At 43.6% G+C, this 22,272-nt stretch overlaps 1 protein-coding gene across 1 annotated transcript in view; it reads left to right on the forward strand.

The window, feature by feature from the left end:
- Positions 1 to 271: 271 nt before the first annotated feature.
- The window catches only part of LOC115146667 (proenkephalin-A-like), a 47,512-nt gene continuing 25,511 nt past the window's right edge, over positions 272 to 22,272 (forward strand). The window contains exon 1 of the mRNA XM_029688734.2: positions 272 to 358. The gene's annotated coding sequence lies outside the window, so the exon portion shown is untranslated. The remainder of the gene's footprint in view (positions 359 to 22,272) is intronic.

Raw genomic sequence — 22,272 nt, forward strand, 5'->3', positions numbered from 1 at the left:
TCTCTGTCCCCCTTTCTCTCCCTCTCTCCATCTCTCCAAACCCCTCTCTTTCACTAGGTTTCTGTCTCTAAGTCTCCAACCCCTCTTTCTCTCACTAGCTCTCTGTTTCTAAGTCTCCAACCCCTCCCTCTCTCGTTCCACTCTCTCCATCCCCCTCCTCTCTGTGATGAAAGTGAAAGGGGGATGCAGGGGGCAGCACCAGAGGGAGGGGTGTGCCCCTCTATAAGAGGTCTGAGCAACAGCCTGTCTGTATAGATGAAATACACTGAGAAAGAAGACAGGACACTAACTAGAGCTGCTGCACTGTAGACCAAAATCACTTAAAGGACCTGCGCCCAAACTCCTCCATAGTACTCAGGTAAGACTGACCTTCGACCTTCAGGCTTGGTTTAAGGTGGGGGTGGAGGGGAGAAATCACCTGGCTTGATTTTTTGCTGGGATACTTCCCTGGCTGATACTGAATGAGTTTGGGTTCAGTTTTAAACCTGAGAAGTTGCCAAACAGCTTAGTGCAGTTTGGCTAATCTTCTGGTGGCTGGTTTATTTATAGGGTGGCAAGTGTTTTTAGGGTTAGTTAGTTATCAGTTTGAGCAATGTATAATTTCTCTCTGGGTTCTTGCTGAAGTATGGAGGAGTTCTTCCCACTGTCATTTACAGGTAAAGCATGTAGAATGCCACTGAAACAAATTAGTTAAAAAGGAAAATAAAAACCACACAGTAAGTGAGCAACAATTTGGTAGATTAGACTGATTTATTTGATGCAATATCAAGACATAAGGAGAGGACAATAAATTGCTAAGGAGAAGAAAATACTATTTCTTTGGATTTTATTAATCAAGTTAGAATGTAAAATAACATGGCAATATTTTAACTTGATAACGATTTATTTGTGTTGTATGGTATATTCTTCATGGAGTTTCATGATGTGTACAAGAATAACTGCTGGTACACAGTCACTGCTTAAACCGAGCACTCTCTCTTTTATTTGCTCTCTTTCTCTTTGTGTTCTCTCTCTCTCTTTCCGTGTTCTCTCTCTCTCTCTCTTTCTGTGCTCTCTCTCTCTCTCTCTCTCTCTCTCTCTTCTGTGTTCTCTCTCTCTCTTTCCGTGTTCTCTCTCTCTCTTTCTGTGCTCTCTCTCTCTCTCTCTTTCTGTGCTCTCTCTCTCTCTCTCTCTCTCTCTTCTGTGTTCTTTCTGTGCTCTCTTTCTGTGCTCTCTCGTTCTGTGCTCTCGTTCTGTGCTCTCTCTCTGTGCTCTCTCTTTTTCTGTGTTCTCTCTTTCTGTGCTCTCTCTCTTTCTGTGCTCTTTCTTTCTGTGCTCTCTCTTTCTGTGCTCTTTCTTTCTGTGCTCTCTCTTTCTGTGCTCTCTCTCTGTGCTCTCTTTCTCTTTCTGTCTTCTCTCTCTGTGCTCTCTCTTTCTGTGCTCTCTCTTTCTGTGCTCTCTCTCTGTGCTCTCTCTCTCTGTGCTCTTTCTCTCTCTTCTGTGCTCTCTCTCTTTCTGTGCTCTCTCTCTCTCTCTCTGTGTTCTCCCTCTTTCTGTGCTCTCTCTCGCTCTTTCTGTGCTCTCTTTCACTTTCTATGCTCTCTCTCTCTCTCTGTGCTCTCTCTCTTTCTGTGCTCTCTCTCTTTCTGTGCTCTCTCTCTTTCTGTGCTCTCTCTCTTTTCTGTGCTTACTCTCTCTTTCTGTGCTCACTCTCTCTGTCTGTGCTCTCTCTTTCTGTGCTCTCTCTCTTTCTGTGCTCTCTCTCTCTTTCTGTGCTTACTCTCTCTTTCTGTGCTCTCTCTCTCTTTCTGTGATCTCTCTTTCTGTGCTCTCTCTTTCTGAGCTCTCTCTTTCTGTGCTCTTTCTAGCTCTTCTGTGCTCTCTTTCTGTGCTCTCTCTCTCTTTCTGTACTCTTTCTCTTTCTGTGCTCTTTCTCTCTGTTCTCAGTGCTCGTGGCACAGTTAAAGTCCTGACCCTTGACAGGAGCATATTTCTCCCATCACTCTCATTATCCTCCCATTGATCCCCTGGTCTTTAAATCGATGCATCTCCACCGAGACGATGCAGGACTATTATTTTCCACAGTTAACACCCCAGGGAGAAGGTTAAATCTTTATGCTTTCGGTGCAAAATACTGTCTGCAAAGAAATGTCCTGTTGATGATCTGATGACGGCAGAGCACATAGCTGCCCAAGACTTAGGCTAAAGCCCGGGGGCAGTTTCTGTTGCTTTCCAGGACTCATTTAGTGTGTTCTGTCAATGGACCACCACCACCACTTAATGAGGGGCTATCTACAGCTGTAGTCCATAAATCCTTTGTTCACAGTTACTTACTACTTTTTTTCCATGGGGTTTCTTCCTTCACAGACTCAATGCAATTATGACCTATTTCAAAAAAGATTTGGTCAAATTATTAATTTTGTGTATGGTTTCCTAGAAACAAGGGTGACTCAACTTACCTCTTTGGCTCAATTTATCCCACTCTCCCATACTAGATTTATATTTACTGCCTAGAGCTATTCTGGTGCTGTGAATAAGAGGAAAGCCCCAGACAGTTAGCAGTGCAGTGGGTTACCATACAAGCCTTACTGCACCAACCCTAAATGAACAAATTCAATATCAAATCAAAATCAAATGTATTTATATAGCCCTTCGTACATCAGCTGATATCTCAAAGTGCTGTACAGAAACCCAACCTAAAACCCTAAACAGCAAGCAATGCAGGTGTTGAAGCACGTTGGCTAGGAAAAACTCCCTAGAAAGGCCGAAACCTAGGAAGAAACCTAGAGAGGAACCAGGCTATGAGGGGTGGCCAGTCCTCTTCTGGCTGTGCCAGGTGGAGATTATAACAGAACATGGCCAAGATGTTCAAATGTTCATAAATGACCAGCATGGTCAATTAATAGGTCTGGGACAGGTAGCACGTCCGGTGAACAGGTCAGGATTCCATAGCCGCAGGCAGAACAGTTGAAACTGAAGCAGCAGCACGGCCAGGTGGACTGAGGACAGCAAGGAGGGGGGGCAACCCACTAGAGTGCTAGTGAGGTGCTCAGGGTCCTATACAAATGTAGGATCTTAATGTGATCACCCTGTTGCAGGATATCATTCCTGCAATGCAGGAAATGTAAAACCTGTAGTGTATTTGAGGTTTAAAAACGGGTTCAAATTAAGATCCCACATCTGTAGTTTTTGTTTCTCTGTCATTCACTTGACATAGAATCAGAATTGTCTGCATTTTGATGTACATGGTTTCTTTTAGAAATTATACAATGTTCCTTACTAAAGCCAATATTGGGTTAATCGGGATCAGTTTAATTCCTGTCTTTTAATTTGCTTTGATTATAAACGTAATCTACACCTGGTTACCTAGATTATTTTAAAGGCTTATTCCATACCTGGTTGAACAGTGGTTTGACGGAGGTGTTTTTCTTTGAATATCAGTCAATATCAATTTGGGGTTGTTCAAAGGAGTCAATCAGGATTAGCTTTCAACTGATTATAGGTTTAAGCTGTACATGGCTAGCTGCCCAATGGGAGATAAAGGCTAATCTGGGGGTGAATATTGCGGATTCCAGAGAGAGGTGAAGGCACAGAGGGACCCAGGAGGTCAGGTTCAAAGCTACACATTGACTGGAGCTGCTATCGGTCAAACTTCATTATAGATAAAGGTTTCAGAGCACAATGGAAATCTACTCAATCAAATTAGCCTTTTAGTTTTCTCAGAAAATAATCCATATATACGCTGTGTTTCAAATTAGGCTTGCGTTAGCTCCCTAAGCAAATGCTTAGCCTTTAGCTCAGTGGGCTTTTACAGTTTTACGGTGCACAGACGACCCAGGGTGAAACCCAGTAGACAGATAATATCGTCTCAGGGAAAGGGTTTTCTCCACTTAGTCTGTGTCTTCTGATTAGACACAGAGAAAGAGTGTGTGTGTGTGTGTGTGTGTGTGTGTGTGTGTGTGTGCTTGCGTGCGTGCGTGCGTGCGTGCGTGCGTGCGTGTGTGTGCGTGTGCGTGTGTGAAAGAGAGAGAAAGAGAGAGGAGTGTGTAAATGGGATTTTAAAGGGATTTCAAGACAATTAGATGCGGCCTCCTCAGACCTGGGGGCAAAATAATTCAAAGCTCTCCCCATCCGGCACGACACAGATTCGAGGAAACTGTGAAATTAGCTCTTGATCAGCTCTCTGTTGTTCTTCTGTGCAATCGTTTGAACAGCTTCAGCATCAGATAAAGGACCAGGATACGTTCTACTCTGGAGTTATGTCAGTGACATGGTGCATGTTACACTAGTTTGTAACAGTTGTACAGTTGTTGGAAACCCTCCCGTATAGTTGTGGATCAGTTGTATAGTACTACTACCAGCAGCACAAGACAGCCACTCTGCTTGAGAAAAAAGAACCCATTAAGACTAAAGCGATCCCTGTTAGAAAGTCATCAAACTGCATTCCTAATATGGATGCCATACTGGATACGTTTTACAAATCTCGGATGAATTGAGGGAGAAATCAAATAAAAAATCATAATGTTTTGCATATGCCTATAGTACGCAGAGCTCCAATTGAGAAGCCATTCCAACAAGTTGTGTCCTGGGTCATGTGTTCAATAGGCACGAAATGGAAAAAAACGTTTTAAAACACTGAAATAGGCACATGCAACATTAACTCATCCAATAAGAACGCTCATTTTCATTACGTGGTGCCTAATGGAACATAACCCCGTTTACACAACCTACTGAGAAGAGTCCTGAATCTCCCTTGAAAAGCAGATAATCACAGACAGTTTTCTGAAGAAGAAAAACGTTGTTCTTCTTTTCTCCTAAGTGGCTCTTCCTTGTTGGATAAAACAGGAGCTGAACACACAACAAAATGTGTTTGGAGGGGAAACGGCGGTGGGTGAGGACTTTGTGTCGATTCCCACTCAATTCCTGACAGGGGTGTTCTTTATCTGCCACATCACGGGTGTCACATCACATCAACTCTGCAGCTGCCTTTCACAGCATCACTGCAGGTCTGAGTCAGGTGTGTTATGCTATTATTATTAAATACAGATGTAGGATCTTAATTTGAGCCAGTTTGCTACAGCAGGAAAATAATCCCACAACAACAGGAAATGTGAATTATTATGTGGATTATAATTAATGGACATTTTTGTAGGGGTTGAAGGGAAATTCAAGTCAGAAACCTCAAATACACTAGAAGTCTAATGCAGGAAAGTTTGCCTGCAACAGAGTGATCAAATTAAGATCCTACATCTGTATAAGACAGTGCATAATTATATAGCCTCTGACTAAGTCCAATCAAATCAAATTTATTTTCAAACCAAATCAAATCAAATTTATTTATATAGCCCTTCGTACATCAGCTGATATCTGAAAGTGCTGTACAGAAACCTAGCCTAAAACCCCAAACAGCAAGCAATGCAGGTGTAGAAGCACGGTGGCTAGGAAAAACTCCCTAGAAAGGCCAAAACCTAGGAAGAAACCTAGAGAGGAACCAGGCTATGTGGGATGGCCAGTCTCTCTCTTCTGGCTGTGCCGGGTGGAGATTATAACAGAACATGGCCAAGATGTTCAAATGTTCATAAATGACCAGCATGGTCGAATAATAATAAGGCAGAAGGTCGAATAATAGTAAGGCAGAACAGTTGAAACTGGAGCAGCAGCACGGTCAGGTGGACTGGGGACAGCAAGGAGTCATCATGTCAGGTAGTCCTGGGGCATGGTCCTAGGGCTCAGGTACTCCGAGAGAGAGAAAGAAAGAGAGAAGGAGAGAATTAGAGAACGCACACTTAGATTCACACAGGACACCGAATAGAACAGGAGAAGTACTCCAGATATAACAAACTGACCCTAGCCCCCCGACACATAAACTACTGCAGCATAAATACTGGAGGTTGAGACAGGAGGGGTCAGGAGACACTGTGGCCCCATCCGAGGACACCCCCGGACAGGGCCAAACAGGAAGGATATAACCCCACCCACTTTGCCAAAGCACAGCTCCCACACCACTAGAGGGATATCTTCAACCACCAACTTACCATCCTGAGACAAGGCTGAGTATAGCCCAGGCTGAGTATGGCACAACCCAAGAGGGGGCGCCAACCCAGACAGGATGACCACATCAGTGAATCAACCCACTCAGGTGACGCACCCCTTCCAGGGACGGCATGAGAGAGCCCCAGTAAGCCAGTGACTCAGCCCCTGTAATAGGGTTAGAGGCAGAGAATCCCAGTGGAAAGAGGGGAACCGGCCAGGCAGAGACAGCAAGGGCGGTTCGTTGCTCCAGAGCCTTTCCGTTCACCTTCCCACTCCTGGGCCAGACTACACTCAATCATATGACCCACTGAAGAGATAAGTCTTCAGTAAAGACTTAAAGGTTGAGACCGAGTTTGCGTCTCTGACATGGGTAGGCAGACCGTTCCATAAAAATGGAGCTCTATAGGAGAAAGCCCTGCCTCCAGCTGTTTGCTTAGAAATTCTAGGGACAATTAGGAGGCCTGCGTCTTGTGACCGTAGCGTACGTGTAGGTATGTACGGCAGGACCAAATCAGAGAGATAGGTAGGAGCAAGCCCATGTAATGGGATGTTCCAGATTTCAGGGGAGATCGAAAAAGAGCCTGCATCTACTCCTTCTCCACATTTACTGGATTGGTTAAACAGAGCAGAAGAGAACCTCCCCTGACAGTTTTTTTCCTTCTCCTAAAGACCAGTATGTAGGGGATCTAGTTTCAGGTGTTTCTTTTACACCTACTATGTTAGGTTAATACTTATATTATGGTTTATTGATAGATTTTACATCAGGTTCCCAATGTTCTCACCTTGGCAGGGTCATTTGGAGTCAGTGTGACTCAAATATAAAGGAGAATTTTCCATATTTGTCGGTCGGTTCAGATTGTGGGTTCATCTTCGTCGACTTTTAGTGATGGATGAAATGCGCCTGATGGCGTTAATGATAGTGGAATAATAACAGCTACTGTAAATTGGACAGTGCAGTGAGATTTACAAGAATTTAAGCTTTCTGCACATACAAGACATGTCTATGTAGAGCAGGTATTCCCAGGGGTACGCGCAATGCCATTGGGGGTACGCCAAATAAAAATGGGATTCACATTCTTTTCTTCACATTTTCAAACAGTCCATTTATATTTTCCAACGCGTTTTTCTTCTCGCCTGAGTAGCCTCATTTCACTGACAAAAATACATTTAAACCAACTTGTGTTCAGCGAAAAATACAACACAATATCAAATACAGGTAGCCTAGTCAAATAATTAACATCCAATCACATTAACTGTTACTCTCTTGCAGGAATTCCACTAACGGTCCATATGTAGCCAAACATAGCTGCTGCTCATGTTGGTATCTGTACTGATGGCACAAAAGCCATGACAGGGAGACATAGTGGAGAGGTAACGCGAGTGCAAGCAGTTGCTCCCGACGCCACTGGGGTACACTGCAGCATCCACCGAGAGGCTCTTGCTGACAAGGGAATGCCTGACAGCTTGAAAGACGTTTTGGACACTACAGTGAAAATGGTTAACTTTGTTAAAACAAGGCCCCTGAACTCTTGTGTATTTTCTGCACCATGCAATGATATGGGCAGCGACCACTTAACACTTTTGCAACATACAGAAGTTCGCTGGCTATCAAGGGGCAAAGTATTGACACATTTGTCTGACCACTTGCATGATGATGAATTTCTCATACGACTGGCCTATCTGGGTGATGTTTTTTCTCACCTGAATGATCTGAATCTAGGATGATAGGGAATGTCAGCAACTATATTCAATGTGTGGGACCAAATTGAGGCTGACTAAGAAGTTGGAGCTCTTCTCTGTCTTCATTAACAAGGGAAACACACAGGTCTTTCCATCATTGTAGGATTTTTTTTGTGCAAATGAACTCAAGCTTACGGACAATGTCAAATGTGATATAGCGAAGCACCTGAGTGAGTTGGGTGCGCAATCACGCAGGTGCTTTCCCAAAATGGATGACACAAACAACTGGATTCGTTATCCCTTTCATGCCCTGCTTCCAGTCCACTTATCGATATCTGAACAAGAGAGCCTCATCAAAATTGCAACAAGTTGTTCTGTGAAAATGTGATTTAATCAGAAGCCACTGCCAGATTTCTGGATTGGGCTGCTCTCAGATGATCATGCCTTGGCAAATTGCTCTGTTAAGATACCGATGCCCTTTGCAAACACGTATCTATGTGAGAGTGGATTCTCAGCCCTCACTAGCATGAAAACTAAATACAGGCACAGACTCTGTGTGGAAAATGATTTAAGACTGAGACTCTCTCCAATACAACCCAACATTGTAGAGTTATGTGCATCCTTTCAAGCACAACCTTCTCATTAACCGGTGGTGAGTTATTCACAAATTTCGATGAGTAAATAAGGTTTTATGTGTAATGGTTAAATAAAAAGCAAAATTATTGATTATTATTATATTATTATTTATGTCTTGGTCCTATAAGAGCTCTTGAGACAAAACGACACTCATTCTTATGTTTAAAAGACAGCTTTTCATCTATCCAGATATTTGTAAGCAGGAACACGATCTAAAGTACATATGCTTAAATCATCATTGTTATTTTTATGCGCTCTAAAGAACAACATATACTTAATTTTACCTGCATTCAACACTAATTTCAGGTCAATAAAGTTTTTCTGTAATACAATGAAGGCAGGCTGTAGTTCAGATAGAGCCTGGTAAACTTTGGGGGCAATAGCTTACACAACAGTATCATCGGCATACAAGTGCAGGTAAACAAAACTGTACAGACAAGTTGTTAATATAAACTGTAAAAAATACAGGACCCAGTATTGACCCCTGCGGGACACCTTTCGTAATATCCAGGAAACCTGATTTAACACCATCAGTACATACACATTGACTTATATCTATCAAGTAATTTTTAAACCAGTTACATGCAGCCAGGTCTAGGCTAATTGAGGAAAGCCTCTGAATTAGCAGTGAGTGATCAACAGTATCAAAAGCCTTTGACAGGTCAATGAAGAGTCAGCACAATGTTGCCTTTTGTCCATACAGTTAACCACATTATTTATAATTAAGGATGCAGCTGTCACGTTCTGACCATAGTTCTTTTGTGTTTTCCTTGTTTTAGTGTTGGTCAGGACGTGAGCTGAGTGGGCATTCTATGTTGTGTGTCTAGTTTGTCTATTTCTATGTTTGGCCTGATATGGTTCTCAATCAGAGGCAGGTGTTAGTCATTGTCTCTGATTGGGAACCATATTTAGGTAACCTGTTTTGTGTTGGGTTTTGTGGGTGGTTGTTTCCTGTCTCTGTGTTCTCTGCACCAGTTAGGACTGTTTTCGGGTTTTGCCACGTTTATTGTTTTGTAGTGTGTTCATGTTTGAGTTTCTCTTATTAAAAAACCATGGACACTTACCACGCTGTGCATTGGTCCTCCGATCCTTCTTGCCTCTCCTCTTCAGACGAAGAGGAGGAGAAAAACCTTTACAGAACCACCCACCACAACAGGACCAAGCAGCGTGGTAACAGGCAGCGGCAGCAGGAGCAGCACATGAAGGAGGAATGGACATGGGAGGACGAGTTGGACAGAAAAGGTCCCTGGGCAGAGCCAGGGGAATATCGCCGCCCCAAAGCAGAGCTGGAGGCAGCGAAAGCAGAGAGGCGGCATTATGAGGAGCTAGCACGGCAGAGCGGCTGGAAGCCCGGGAGGCAGCCACAAAAATGTGTTGCGGGTGGCACAGGGAGAGTGTGGCAGAGTCAGACCTGAGCCAACTCCCCCTGTTTACCGTGAGGAGCCAAGGATGGAACCAGAGCCGGTGTTGGATGTGAGCGAAGCAGACAGTGAAGGAGTTAATGGGGAAATTGGAGGAGAGAGTGATGAGGGAGGTGCTGTGTTTGTGCATGAGGCACGGCATTCGCCCGACGGAGCGTGTCGGGGATTTGATGGCACCTGGGTCAGCTCTCCATACTCGTCCTGAGGTGCGTGCTAGTCGCCTGGTGAAGACTGTGCCAGCCTCACGCACCAGGCCTCCTGTGCACCTTCCTAGCCCTGCACGCCCTGTGCCAGCTCAGAACTACAGTGCGTCAAGCCGTGCTAACCGTGGCGGGCGTTGTACTGGTCAGGCACCGTGTTATGCGGTGGAACGCACTGTGTCCCCAGTACGCGTGCTTAGCCCGGTGCACTACATCCCAGCTCCCCACATCTGCCGGGATAGGGTGAAGATCCAGCCAGGGCTGATGGTGCCAGCCCTGCTCTCAAGATCTCCAGTACGTCTTCACGGTCCGGTCCATCCAGTGCCACCTCCACGCACCAGCCCTCCGGTGGCAGCCCCCCGCACCAGGCTGTCTCTCCGTCCTTTGGCTACAGGTGCTCCCGCCTGTTCAGCGCTGCTAGCGCCTCCCGTCTCTCCAGAGCTGCTAGAGTCTCCCATCTGTCCAGAGCTGCTAGAGTCTCTTGTCTGTCCAGAGCTGCTAGAGTCTCCCGTCTGTCCAGAGCTGCTAGAGTCTCCCGTCTGTCCAGAGCTGCTAGAGTCTCCCGTCTGTCATGAGCCGCCAGAGCCGCCAGTCTGTCATGAGCCGCCAGAGCCGCCAGTCAGTATGTAGCCGCCAGAGCCGCCAGTCAGCATGGAGCCGCCAGAGCCGCCAGTCAGCATGGAGCCGCCAGAGCCGCCAGTCAGCCAGGATCTGCCAGAGCCGCCATTCAGCCAGGATCTGCCAGAGCCGCCATTCAGCCAGGATTTGCCAGAGTTGCCATTCAGCCAGGATCTGCCGGAGCCGCCATTCAGCCGGAGCCGCCAGTCAACCAGGCTGAGCTATCTCTCAGTCCTGAGCTACCCCTCAGTCCTGAGCTACCCCTCAGTCCTGAGCTACCTCTCAGTCATGAGCTAACTCTCAGTCCTGAGCTACCTCTCAGCCCTGAGCTACCCCTCAGTCCTGAGCTACCCCTCAGTCCTGAGCTACCCCTCAGTCCTGAGCTACCTCTCAGTCATGAGCTGCCCTCTCAGTCATGAGCTGCCCTCTCAGTCATGAGCTGCCCTTCAGTCCAGAGCTGTCCCTCAGTCCGGAGGCACCCCTCAGTCCAGAGGCGCTCCTCAGTCCAGTGGGGCCTTTTGTTAGGGTTCCTAGGCCAAGGTCGCCGGCGAGGGTCGCCACTCAAAGGACGCTAAGGAGGTGGACAAAGACAATGGTGGAGTGGGGTCCAAGTCCAGCACCAGAGCCGCCACCGCGGACAGATGCCCACCCAGACCCTCCCCTATAGGTTTAGGTTGTGCGGTCGGAGTCCGCACAAAGTTCTGACCATAGTTCTGACCATAGTTCTTTTGTGTTTTCCTTGTTTTAGTGTTGGTCAGGACGTGAGTTGAGTGGGCATTCTATGTTGTGTGTCTAGTTTGTCTATTTCTATGTTTGGCCTGATATGGTTCTCAATCAGAGGCAGGTGTTAGTCATTGTCTCTGATTGAGAACCATATTTAGGAAGCCTGTTTTGTGTTGGGTTTTGTGGGTGGTTGTTTCCTGTCTCTGTGTTCTCTGCACCAGATAGGGCTGTTTCGGGTTTTGCCACGTTTATTGTTTTGTAGTGTGTTCATGTTTGAGTTTCTCCATGGACACTTACACGCTGCGCATTGGTCCTCAGACGAAGAGGAGGAGGAAAACCTTTACAGCAGCAAAGATAGAGCTATGACTTGGTCTAAAACCTGACTGATGCACATTTAGAATACATTCAAAGATAAGAAAGATCTTAGCTGAAAATTAATCAAGGATTCTAATATTTTAGCTAGGCAAGAAGGTTTAGAAATAGGGCGGTAATTAATTAGATCACAGAGGTCACCACCTTTGTGAAGGGGGAGTACATGGCCCTTTTCCAAACCTTGGGGATAGTACCAGATATAATCGTCAGGTAAAACATGTGTTAAAGATTCAACAAACAGGGGGCCAGAGAGCTGCAGCAACAATGGTTCAAGCATATCAGCCCCAGTGGATTATTTTTATTTCAATCTTTAACAATGCATCTAGCACATCACAGATAATATTTTTTGTATTAATAATGGTGAAATTATGGCGTCAAGGATGGTGGCACGACGGTGTCAATGATGGTGGAATGATGGCGTCAACAATGGTGTCAATTATGGTGGAATGATGGTGACTGATGCTATCAATGATGTTGGAATGATGGTGTCAATGATGGTGAAATGATGGTGGAATGCTGTGTCAATGATGGTGAAATGATGGTGGAATGCTGTGTCAATGGTGGTGTCAATGAGGGTGGAATGGTGGTGTCAATGATGGTGAATGATGGTGAATGACGGTGTCAATGATGGTGGAATGGTGTGCCAATGATTGTGGCATGATGGTGTCAATGATGGTGTTAATGATGGTGGAATGATGTGCCAATGACGGTGGAATGATGGTGTCAAGGATGTTGGAATGACGGTAGAATGATGGTAGAATGATGGGTAGCCTAGTGGTTAGAGCGTTGGACTAGTAACCGAAAGGTTGCGAGTTCGAATCCCCGAGCTGACAAGGTACAAATCTGTCGTTCTGCCCCTGAACAGGCAGTTAACCCACTGTTCCTAGGCCGTCATTGAAAATAAGAATTTGTTCTTAACTGACTTGCCTAGTAAAATAAAGGTAAAATAAATAAAAAAAATAAAAGAATGATGAGTGGTTTGGTGATAGTGTGAACAGGGTGTGAGTTTATGATGTGGTGAGGTTTGTGATAGATCTGTGTTTCCCAAACCTGACCTCGAGCCCTTCCATTCCACCTACTGTAACTGTATCTGTGCTTGTGGATTAGTGAAACATTTGAATCAGGTGGGCTGCTAGTACTGAAAAGTATTGAAAATGTATTTGGTCTTCATATTGTGAAAAAGCTCAACGTAAAAAATGTCAAATGTACTTGCCAGTTGTAATGAATACATGGGAATTATTTGCCACAAGCTTTGACGACTGTGTGCTGTCTCTGACGACTGTGTTGGCCTGTGGCTTGGTGACAAAGTTATAATCACATGTCACATTTGATCCATCAACAATGGTAGGTGAATATACACCCTAATAAATACTATAATACACTCTGCCCACAGCCAGCTGGGTGACTGGGATGTGTACTGTATCAACATGGCTGTCAATCTGATCAAATGGCCTAGTCACTGTCTCATGACTGATGTGTGTGCGTGTGTGTGTGTGTGTGTGTGTGTGTGTGTGTGTGTGTGTGCTTGCATTCGTGTGTGTGTGAGCGGGCCTTGTGACCCTTAGTTTCCTCATCTGACACATGTAATAGAGTTACTCCTGATGGGTTGAAACACCCATTAATCGAGATGTATTCCTTGCTAGCCTTAACCAGCCATTGATTACGTGGATGGTGAAAGCATTGGAGGAGATCTCTAAATTTATATTAATCCATCTCTATATTGATCTGTGGTGCTGTGGGACCAATATTGACGTGGGTTTGCAGGGTGGAAGACATTAAGGGATAGACTGTTGATGGTGATAGAAGAGGAGTAAGATAGTGATGTATTTTATTGATAGAGTTAGAGGTGTATAGTATTGATGAGGAGGCTGATGTGTGGTATATCGCCTTGACTGACAGTCTCGGTTAAGGTTGAGGTTATTCATTTCCTCTCAGTACCATTCTATCCTACTATCTTTTCTTTATTTGACCATTGAAGTCATGAGGTTGAAATGTTTTAGACACAGACCACAGTCACCACCCTGGATATAAAGTTGATGCAATGTGTTTACAATCTACTATTATTTGAAATGGTCAACATTATTAGTGATTATAACTGATCGGTCTACTCCATCAAGGAATATACTGGTCCTATTACTATTCCAATGAGCACAAGATGTTAAAATACCAAAAAGACGTCTTTTCAACATCTTTTGCTCATAGGGATGAGTGTAGTGTAGGGGTGGGCAACTCCAGTCCTCAGGGGCCTGATTCGTGTCACACTTTTGACCCAGTCCCAGCTAACATACCTGACTCCAAGAATCATGATCTTCAGTTTAGAATGCAATTAATTTAATCAGATGTGTTTGTTAGGGATGCGGAAAAGGTGTGACCACTCTGGCCTCCGAGGACTGGTGTTGCACATCCCTGCTGTAATGGGTACAGACAGTCAGGAGAGACACAGACCCTGTGGAGGATTCCTAGGTTATTATTAGCAGGTCTAGCAGTCAGATTCACCAGAGGACTTTGATGAATCAAATCAAATTAAGAAAAAGTTGCTTACATGCGCCGAATACAACTGGTGTAAATTTGACCGTGAAATGCTTGCTTACGAGCCCTTGCCAACAATGCAGAGTTTGAACAATACAGAGTTCTAAAATAATAATAAAATAGTAGCATGAGCAATAAAATAAAATACACAAGAATATATATACAGTACCAGTCAAAAGTTTGGACACACCTACTCATTCCAGGGTTTTTCTTTATTTGTATTATTTTCTACATTGCAGAATAATAGTGAAGACATCAAAACTATCAAATAACACATATGGAATCATGTAGTAACCAAAAAAAGTATTAAACAAATCAAAATATATGTTATATTTGAAGTTGCCCCCTTTGCCTTGATGACAGCTTTTCACACTCTAGAAATTCTCTCAACCAGCTTCATGAGTTAGTCACCTGGAATGCAGACAGGTGTGTCTGTTAATTTCTTTCCTTCTTAATGCATTCGAGCCAATCAGTTGTGTTGTGACAAGGTAGGGGTGGTATAGAGAAGATATCCCTATTTGGTAAAATACCAAGTCCATATTAGTCCTGGGGCTCCTGGGTGGTGCAGCGGTCTGAGGCATTGCATCTCAGTGCTAGAGGCGTCACTACACACAACCGGCCGTGATTGGAAGTCCCATAGGGCGGCGCACAATTGGCCCAGCATCGTCGGGGTTTGGCCGGTGTAGGCCACCATTGTAAGTAATAATTTGTTCTTATTTGACTTGCCTAGTTAAATAAGGTTAAATATTTAAAAAATATTCACTACAATTCAAAAGTTTGGAGTCACTTACAACATACATGAAATGAATAGGAAATATAGTCAAGACGTTATAAATAATGATTTTCAATTTAAATAATAATTGTGTCCTACAAACTGCTTTCATCAAAGAATCCTCCATTTGCAGCAATTACAGCCTTGCAGACCTTTGGCCTTGTAGTTGTCAATTTGTTGAGGTAATCTGAAGAGATTTCACCCCATGCTTCCTGAAGCACCTCCCACAAGTTGGATTGGCTTGTTGGGCACTTTTTATGTAGCATACAGTCAAGCTGCTCCCACAACAGCTCAATATGGTTTGAGATCCGGTGACTGTGCTGGCCACTCCATTATAGACAGAATACCAGCTGACTGCTTCTTCCCTAAATAGTTATTGCATAGTTTGGAGCTGTTCTTTGGGTCATTGTCCTGTTAATAGAGGAAATTGATTCCAATTAAGTGCCATCCTCAGGGTATGGCATTGCGCTGCAAAACGGAGTGATAGCCTTCCTTCTTCAAGATCCCTTTTACCCTGTACAAATCTCCCACTTTACCACCACCAAAACACACTCAGACCATCACATTGCTTCCACCATGCTTGACAGATGGCTTCAACCACTCCTCCAGCATCTTTTCATTTTTTTCATTACATTGTACTGTACTTGTCCTCTTGCTCAGTTGTGCACCAGGGCCTCCCAATCCTCTTTCTATTCTGGTTAGAGACAGTTTGCGCTGTTCTGTGAAGGGAGTAGTACACAGCATTGTACAAGATCTTCAGTTTCTTGGCAATTTCTCACATGGAATAGCCTTCATTTCTCAGAACAAGAATAGACTGATGAGTTTCAGAAGAACGTTCTTTGTTTCTGGCCATTTTGAGCCTGTAATTGAACCCACAAATGCTGATGCTCCAGAAACTCAACTAGTCTAAAGAAGGCCAATGCTCTTTAATCAGGACAATAGTTTTCAGCTGTGCTAACATAATTGCAAAAGGGTTTTCTAATTATCAGTTAGCCTTTGAAAATTATAAACTTGGATTAGCTAACACAACGTGCCATTGGAACATAGGAGTGATGGTTGCTGATAATGGGCCTATGTAGATATTCCATAACAAATCAGCCGTTTCCAGCTACAATAGTCATACAATAATCCATGTCTACGCTGTATTTCTGATCAATTTGCCACAGGAAAAGAAGACCCAGAGGTACCTTTGCTGCAGAGGATAAGCTCATTGTAGTTAACTGCACCTCAGATTGCAGCCTAAAGAAATTCTTCAAAGAGTTCAAATAACAGACATCTCAACATCAAATGTTCAGAGGAGAATCAGGCCTTCATGGTCGAACTGCTGCAAAGAAACCACATCTAAAGGACACCAATCGGAAGAAGAGACTTGCTCGGGGCAAGAAACACGAGCAATGGACATTAGACCGGTGGAAATCGGTCCTTTGGTCTGATGAGTCCAAATTTGAGATTTTTGGTTCTAACCACCGTGTCTTTGTGAGACGCAGAGTAGGTGAACGGATGATCTCCACATGTGTCATTCCCACCGTGAAGCATTTAAAAAATATATATATTTCACCTTTATTTAATCAGGTAGGCCAGATGGAGGAGATGTGATGGTGCTTTGCTGGTGACACTGTCAGTGATTTATTTAGAATTCAAGGCACACTTAACCAGCATGGCCACCACAGTATTCTGCAGTGAAATGCCATCCCATCTGGGACTATCATTTGTTTTTCAACAGGACAATAACCCAGAACACACCTCCAGGCTGAGTAAGGGCAATTTGACCAAGAAGGAGAGTGATGGAGTGCTGCATCAGATGACCCGGCCTCCACAATCACCCGACCTCAACCAACTGATATGGTTTGGGATGAGTTGGACCGCAGAGTGAAGGAAAACCAGCCAACAAGTGCTAAGCATATGTGGGAACTCCTTCAAGACTGTTGGAAAAGCATTCCTTGTGAAGCATGTTGAGAGAATGCCAAGAGAGTGCAAAGCTGTCATCAAGGCAATGGGTGGCAACTAAGAATCTAAAATATAACATATATTTTGATTTGTTTAACACTTTTTTGGTTACTACATGATTCAATATGTATTATTTCATAGTTTTGATGTCTTCACTAGTTAAATTAAAGAAAAATCCTTGAATGAGTAGGTGTGTCCAAACTTTTGACTGGTACTGTATATGGTGTGTGTATATATCGTCTAGTGAGTGTGTATATGGTGTGTATATATAGTCTAGTGAGTGTGCATAGGGTCAGTGCAAGATAGAGTCAGTGCAGATTGTTTGGGTACCATAAATTGACTATTTAGCAGCCTGGCTATTTGGCAGTCTTATGGATTGACCCAATTACTGTGTTTAATTAAGTGACTTCCTCAGTAATAAGCCAGTTAATTAAACGATTACAGCTGGGTTATCGGGAGAGGGGGACCTGGAGAGGGGGATGTGGAGAGGAGGACCTGGAGAGGGGGTGTGGAGAGGAGGAGGACCTGGAGAGGGGGATGTGGAGAGGGGGATATGGAGAGGGGTTGTGGGGAGGGGGACCTGGAGAGGGGGATGTGGAGAGGAGGACCTGGAGATTGGGGTGTGGAGAGGAGGACCTGGAGAGGGGGATGTGGAGAGGGGGATATGGAGAGGGGGATGTGGAGAGGAGGACCTGGAGAGGGGGATGTGGAGAGGGGGATATGGAGAGGGGGATGTGGAGAGGGGGACCTAGAGAGGGGGACCTGAAGAGGGGCTGGAGGTGTGGAGGATAGAATGAGAGCTCCAGGACAAACTCTCCAGACACTGGGGAAAGAATAGACAATACAGTATTGTGCCTGGCAATATGCTGTCTGACTTTGGATGTCTAAGTAAAAAAATATCAAAAATAATGTCTCTATCTCAAAGATGTTGAATGGTATGCTGTTATGCACCAACATTGGCAAAACGCAAATCCCTCCTTCACTCTCTCTCTCTCTGGCTCTAGTATACCAACTTTAATTCTATTTCAGTTCTAGCTATGTGATTATGCTGTATGTTCTGGTCTTGAACGTTCACCATGTTAGACACACAATGCTTTTCCACAGAAGAATGTTCCGGACAAAGAATTTGAATTAGAATCCATTCTGATTCTGTGGTTCCGGTGACGTCATCAGTCTTCTATTTCTCTGTTGTTCTCTTAACACTTTTCTCATTACCGCAGTGTCCTCATCAAGGCTAGGAAATGTAAAACAAATTACTAATCTCGAGGAAAGTGTTAAATCCGGATGATTTACGCATGGCCATTTTTTTTGTCTGTCTAGGCCTCTCCCTCTACTTTAAAGGCTAATAAGTGCAATGATAACACAAAATGCTGGACTAATGTGCCAGTAATTCCTGTTGGTCTTTTATCATAGTTTTCCTATGCTTGTACAGGGCTTTTCTGACAGTTAGCCACAATAGCTGCAATTCCTCTAAATATTTGTCCTTATTCGTATATATAGTCTAGTGAGTGTGTATATGGTGTGTGTATATATAGTCTAGTGAGTGTGTATATGGTGTGTGTATATAGTCTAGTGAGTGTGTATATGGTGTGTATATATAGTTTAGTGAGTGTGTATATGGTGTGTGTGTATAGTCTAGTGAGTGTGTTTATAGAGTCTAGTGAGTGTGTATATGGTGTGTATATATAGTCTAGTGAGTGTGTATATGGTGTGTATATACAGTGCCTTGCGAAAGTATTCGGCCCCCTTGAACTTTGCAACCTTTTGCCACATTTCAGGCTTCAAACATAAAGATATAAAACTGTATTTTTTTGTGAAGAATCAACAACAAGTGGGACACAATCATGAAGCGGAACGACATTTATTGGATATTTCAAAAAAAAATTACAAATCAAAAACTGAAAAATTGGGCGTGCAAAATTATTCAGCCCCTTTACTTTCAGTGCAGCAAACTCTCTCCAGAAGTTCAGTGAGGATCTCTGAATGATCCAATGTTGACCTAAATGACTAATGATGATAAATACAATCCACCTGTGTGTAATCAAGTCTCCGTATAAATGCACCTGCACTGTGATAGTCTCAGATTTGTGGTATGTGGCCAATATACCAAGGCCAAGGGCTGTATTTAGGCACTCTGTGCTGAGTTATGCATAAGAACAGCCTTTAGCCGTGGTATATTGGCCATATACCACACCACCCCACACCTTATTGCTTAATTATTATCTTTCTACTCCATTTTCCTCCCCGATGATGCCTTCCTATCGATAGTGACATCGTCAGTCATTCTAAATGTCTGTTTCTCGGGGGAAAACCCCTTGTCCCACCATACCATCACACACACACACACACACACACACACACACACACACACACACACACACACACACACACACACACACACACACACACACACACACACACACACACACACACACACACACACACACACACACACAGGTGCTCAATGGAGTTTGAGAACCCAATGGTGCTTTCAGCACACGGCTCATTTGTCAATCCTATAAGTGGCTCAGATCCAATGGTATTTAACACTGGTACTGGTACTGGCATGGCTGCTTTTGTCTAGTAATGAACTCTCATCGAGGGAGTCTCGCTATTTCTTATCAGTAATGTATTTGGATGAGCTACCCTTGCAACGAGCATACAATAAACCGTTTTACTGACTAGGTAAGAGCACTTGTTGCCGAGTGAAGAGTGAAAATCTCCAAACCCCTAAAATTGGATGATTTTGTGCCTCTAAGGCATTTCAGACTGCAGATTGAGGACACGTTTCATGTAAAATGGGTTTGTTTTCTATGACTGTGTTTTGTATCTCTGTTGTGCTTTTCGTATTGTATTGATGTGTATATTTTATAGTTACAGGGCTCACCTGGAAAAGAGGCCTTGGTAAGACATGACTCCCTGTCAAAATAAAGGTTGAATAAATCAAGAGTACAGTATTAACTCCTTGGGCATCTCATATCTCATTTCAATCCCATGTCCCCTTTTCTCACATCCAGACCTTGGGTCTAGAAGTACTAGTGATTTTCAGCCTTTCTTTCCTTTTTCCAGTGCCTTCACTAGCGCCTTCGAGCCAGATAATCACGGACTGATTCAGACCGGAGACACCAGTTTAGTGGACTTTCTGGCCAACCAGTGACAACAATCAATAATTTATTACCTACCAGGTAGAAAAGATAACCAGCAGGGCACTCCAGACCTCCAGGCTGGGTTTTGATTACCCCTGCCATATACAGTCCATATACTGTATGGTCCTTGGTCTATCACACAGTCCATATACTGTATGGTCCTTGGTCTATCAAACAGTCCATATACTGTATGGTCCTTGGTCTATCAAACAGTCCATATACTGTATGGTCCTTGGTCTATCAAACAGTCCATATACTGTATGGTCCTTGGTCTATCAAACAGTCCATATACTGTATGGTCCTTGGTCTATCAAACAGTCCATATACTGTATGGTCCTTGGTCTATCAAACAGTCCATATCCTGTACGGTCCTTGGTCTATCAAACAATCCATATACTGTATGGTCTTTGGTCTATCAAACAGTCCATATACTGTATGGTCCTTGGTCTATCAAACAGTCCATATACTGTATGGTCCTTGGTCTTTCAAACAGTCCATATACTGTATGGTCTTTGGTCTATCAAACAGTCCATATACTGTATGGTCCTTGGTCTATCAAACAGTCCATATACTGTATGGTCCTTGGTCTATCAAACAGTCCATATACTGTATGGTCCTTGGTCTATCACGCAGTCCATATACTGTATGGTCCTTGGTCTATCAAACAGTCCATATACTGTATGGTCCTTGGTCTATCAAACAGTCCATATACTGTATGGTCCTTGGTCTATCAAACAGTCCATATACTGTATGGTCCTTGGTCTATCAAACAGTCCATATACTGTATGGTCCTTGGTCTATCAAACAGTCCATATACTGTATGGTCCTTGGTCTATCAAACAGTCCATATACTGTATGGTCCTTGGTCTATCAAACAGTCCATATACTGTAGTTACTCTATAAAACATCCACAGAGAACATTATGCTTCAGCCACAATCTTATTACCTTCCCTTCAACTTGTCTTCCTAAGTCTAGCCACGAGCCACAGGCCAAGCTAAAAATCAATAAGGTGGTTTTAAGAGCACCCCTCCTTTGTCCACCCTGCCAGATCCCTGCGTATAGTATTCTTAATTCACTCCCGTACTTTATAATCACTTGCCACTGCCAGACTTTCTTTAGCTGTTCTAGGGTTGGAGAGAACTGCTGTAGATTGTTAATGAAATACAGGCACTGTCTTGTACTGCACTCAATGGAATGACATAGAGTGACAACAATGGACAACACACTATACTTTTTCTTTGCAGCACTATTTCCCCTTGACGTCGCAGGTGAATGGTCTGTGCTTCCTGGATAGGTTATGTTCTTTTCTGTGTATATATCATGTCTCATACAGAAGAGACTATTGATTTGTTGTACACTTTTAGGTTGTATGAAACATGCCTGGGAACGTTTGTGATGCTGCATTGGGGCCTGCATTTCCCATTGGCACACAAACCCAATAAAGTTCTTGATAAGCTGAAAACACAGGGGAGAGATGTGTCAAGATAACTACTTTTCCCTTTCGTTAATCTGGGTTCATTCACACATGATATTCGACAATCACACTCATCCTTTAAGCTCCCCAGGAAAGGGCTGAAAATAGCCCATATTAATATATGTATCCTTATAAATAAGGTTCATGAAATCAATAACTTACTAACATCAGATAACATTCATATATTAGCCATTTCTGAGACTCACTTAAATAATTAATTTGATGATACAGCAGTAATAATACGAGGATATAATATCTATAGAAGAGACAGAAATGCTTATGGGGGAGGTGTTGCTGTATATATTCAGAGACATATCCCTGTAATGTTTAGAGAAGCTCTTATGTCAAGTGTTATTGAAGTGTTGTGGTTGCAGGTTCACTTGGCACATCTAAAGCCTTTTCTTTTGGGGTGTTACTATAGACCACCAAGTGCTAACAGTCAGTATCTAAATAATATGTGTGAAATGCTTGATAGTGTATGTGATGTGAACAGAGAGGTCTACTTTCTTGGGGAACTGAGTATTGACTGGTTTTCATCAAGCTGTCTGCTCAAGAGGAAGCTTCTCACTGTAACCAGTGCCTGTAATCTGGTTCAGGTTTTTAATCAACCTACCAGGGTGTTTACAAACACTACAGGAACAAGATCATCCACATGTATTGACCACATTTTTACTAACACTGTAGAACTTTGTTCTAAAGCTGTATCCGTACCCATTGGGTGCAGTGATCACAATATAGTGG

The sequence above is a fragment of the Oncorhynchus nerka genome, linkage group LG18, assembly GCF_034236695.1.
Source record: "Oncorhynchus nerka isolate Pitt River linkage group LG18, Oner_Uvic_2.0, whole genome shotgun sequence".
NCBI classification, from domain to species: domain Eukaryota; kingdom Metazoa; phylum Chordata; class Actinopteri; order Salmoniformes; family Salmonidae; genus Oncorhynchus; species Oncorhynchus nerka.